This window comes from Ostrinia furnacalis, unplaced genomic scaffold (assembly GCF_004193835.3).
Source record: "Ostrinia furnacalis isolate ACB-3 unplaced genomic scaffold, ASM419383v2 OfSCF6942, whole genome shotgun sequence".
Taxonomy (NCBI): domain Eukaryota; kingdom Metazoa; phylum Arthropoda; class Insecta; order Lepidoptera; family Crambidae; genus Ostrinia; species Ostrinia furnacalis.
In genome coordinates, this window is record NW_021137181.1 from 454,794 (window position 1) to 458,623 (window position 3,830).

The window sequence follows — 3,830 nt, forward strand, 5'->3', positions numbered from 1 at the left end:
ATTACATGGATCTCACAACTTTTTACCGTAGAACAACTGAGTTGCGAGACTTGGTTTTTTTGACAAGTATTGTTTTTGATGGGATCTCATTTCTTTTTGTATTTTGTAGACAGCAGTTATGTATCTAGAAAACTGGACCGAAATTGAAAAATTTTACTCGACTTGGCGGTTGCACTACCGTGCCCCCAAATATTTTAGTTTTTCCTTGATTCATACACCAAACACTACTTATATTCCAAATTTGAAGCTTCTAGGTCTGCTAGAAGTGCCTTAGAGTTTTGATGATCGGTGAGTCAGTGAGTGAGTCAGTGAGTGAGTCAGTGAGTGACAAAATTAAGTAACTTTGACCCGTTATAATTCTTAAACTACTGGTTCAAATTGAATGAAATTTTAAATATACCGTGTCTTTACAATGCCTGCATAGCTAATGAAAATTCAGCCTTCTAGTTTTATCTACAACGAAGTTACAGGCGGTCGAAAATGGCCTGAATTGCTTCGAGAAAAGGATGGTACGGCCGTGCCGCTTTTTTGCTCGACTTGGTGGGGGCACTGCCGTGCCCCCAGATTCAAGATTCTATGGGGATCATAATCTCTTAAAAGTAAGGGGTATGAAAATTCTACTTAAGCTTTTGGTAAAACACGACAAAGGCTATCTGTGGTAAACAGACATCTACGAAGGCAGAGGCTAGCATAAAATAAACATAAAAAATATTTATCTTTTGCCAAATTTTTCGTTTGCATCTTTCCTGCCTTTTCTGGAAGATACGACCTACTTATCAATGCATGATGCTTTAAATTTTTAGGAAAACAATACCAATTGTTTGGGAGGGTTGGGAGCCTTGTTAAAATGTACAAGCTTCTCGAACATTTCCTCGTAGTCCTTGATATGTTTCAAATATTTTAAGGGGTGGTGCCTAATCATTAATATTTGTCGGGTAAACATGCCGCGGGTGACCCCTCAGGAGGGGGAGGGCCCCAGCCTCTCTAATTAAACTGTCGTCTACCTCTTTCGTAACCGATGGAGTTAATTGATAAAGGCAATCGACGTATTTTGATGTCGATCGCGTGATTGTCTTTTATATTAAACAATAATTTGGGTTGAACTACTTAGGTACTTACTAGTTCAGTAAATTGTTTACTTGACTGTGTTTTATTGCAGACTCAACATTGTTTTATGTGAGGTTTTGAGACATGATAGACTTGAATCAATCTGATGAGGTTCAAAAATGTTTCAAATGCTAGAGCCCGAGTCAAGTTAGGCCATGACCATGACAGGTGCCCGTAACGGCTGATCAGCCCTAACATCATGATGCAACCCACATATGATAGTAGGTAGGTACATCCCACAATTTTTTCTGATATTAAAGGGTTTTAATATAACATATTTTATCTCCACTGAAACTCTTGTACCTAAAGCTGGGATCAAGATAAAAAAATACTACGACAAACGATATACACTTATTGTAATAATATAATGTTACAGGAAATGTATGAAATCCGTCATTGTATACAATTCCTAGGATTTGTGTATAAGTCCTAAAATCACCCGGAAATGTGTNTTTAAGTCGTGGGCGGCCGCTAGTCCTTAATATAACTAAAGTGTTAAATAACAACTTCTTTGAATGGGACATAAATAGGTACTTAATTAATGCTTACAAACTTATCAATATTCACAACTCCCAGTGTGATACCAAAGATACTAAGTGCAGATAGCCAGTAAGTACCAACCTACTCACAGCTAAATCTTACGATTCTTTCTCTGGCAAAAGAAAAGTTATGGTAATCAGTGATTGTGAACTGTGTGTCAAGTTAGAAATTATACAAACTTATTCCCATTTGATTTTTCAACTTCATATGCCATTTTGATGATTTATATTTTCGCTCAGTCCCTACTGTAGATGCCGTTCATTTATAAGCTAGTTAACAAAACAGTCTCCTGCTAATTGATTCTAAACTAGATTTGTACGTTCGTATTGGTTTTGTGAACGTGTTCATTTGGAGCAAAATGCTTTCGTTTGCGTTGGTAGTTAGAGTTTACATTATAAGTTTACCTTATGATATAGTTTACTTACCTTAGCTAGGTGAATTTATCTACTAAAATATATTTTTTAACTTTTCTATGTTTCACTTATAGGTGTTGTGTGTAGTAGGTATGGGATCTCGGCTTTATTTTAATCATCATAAATAATAGGGGAGAGTTCGGTATATTGTACCGCCGGGTAAATTGTACCACCCTCATATTTCGTAAAGTATTTATTGAATGTCTGTAATTGCAACACTCAGCGATACACAACTAAAATCAATTAATATCGGCTATGTGGTTTTTGCCGTTACAACAAACACGTGTGTTTTATTTTGAAAAGTATTTTTTCATTGTTTTCAAGTAACTTTTTAATTTTGTTAAATTTAATCACAGGGTGTTTCTAATATATTATTTAGAAGCGTAAATTAGTGTGGATTACAATTATTTGAAACATTTTTCGGTATTCATAAGCTATATTTTTTACCGATTTTTAGGGTTCCGTAGCCAAAATGGCAAAAACGGAACCCTTATAGTTTCGTCATGTCCGTCTGTCCGTCTGTCCGTCTGTCCGTCTGTCACAGCCGATTTACTCGGAAACTATAAGTACTACAGTGATGAAATTTGATGGGAATATGTGTTGTATGAACCGCTACAAAATTATGACACTAAATAGTAAAAAAAAGAATTGGGGGTGGGGCCCCCCATACATGTAACTGAGNCGTTGTAGATGATGAAAATTTTTCCTATATTGAAAATATGTTGTAGGTCATTTGTTGATGTTCTGTTATTGCAGAATACATGTTATTGAAATTGAATGGTATATCTACTTGTCACGTTGTATACGCTAAACAGTAATACTAAACTCCAGATAAATCATTACAGATGGGGAATAGCAATGCACTGCCTGAAGTAATTCCACAACCTAATCCGACAACATGACTAACAGCGCTATGCGAGCGCTGTGAAAGGGTCTCTTTGAGCTACAATAACGTCGGAACTAATACGAGTAGATGTAGACTGATAAACATACATTCGTTTTGAAGAATAGTTCGAATACTAGAAATACAGTGCAAATAAAACATACAACTGTCTGTTTTTACAGACACAGCAAGCAAAATATTTTATTTATTAACATACGATAGCCTTAGATTAGCTTAATCTAAGACGATAGCTAACAAAATTATCTATTAGTAGAAGTATGCTAGAATAGCAATGCGTTAAACCCCAGATATTTATTTATTTATGTAATTATTCAATGTTACTTAGCTGTATTGGCTATGTTTTGCATTCTGCAAAAAATGTATTTTAATGTTTTAATATAATTACAGATAATCAGCAATTGACGGAATTTTATCGCTTCTTGCCCAAATATACTTTGGCGGGCGCAACATTGTTTTGTATAATAACATTGCAATATGTATAACTATTTCAGAAAAACTACGCCAATAAAATGACTACATTATTTATAAATAGTGGTTGTTATTTTTCACTATTAATACATTTTTTAAATATCTTTTATAAATTTAATTTTAAATAAGTATAAAAAATTAAAACATCCTAAAAGGTTGGTAACCTTTTTAAATGTCGTTTTTCTGCCATTTTATGCGCTGGAGACGGCGATTTTTGCGTTGATAATTTTAGGATTAAATTGTCATGACTAGTCAGTTAAAAAACATCTATTTACTAACCTAGTAGGTACCTACAATTTTTTCTTCTTCATACATACATACTTAGTACAGTTTCTCTTACTGTGTTTTTTTTGTAGTTTAAGAGGTTTTACTTTTGAGAGATTTTCGTTTATTTTGAT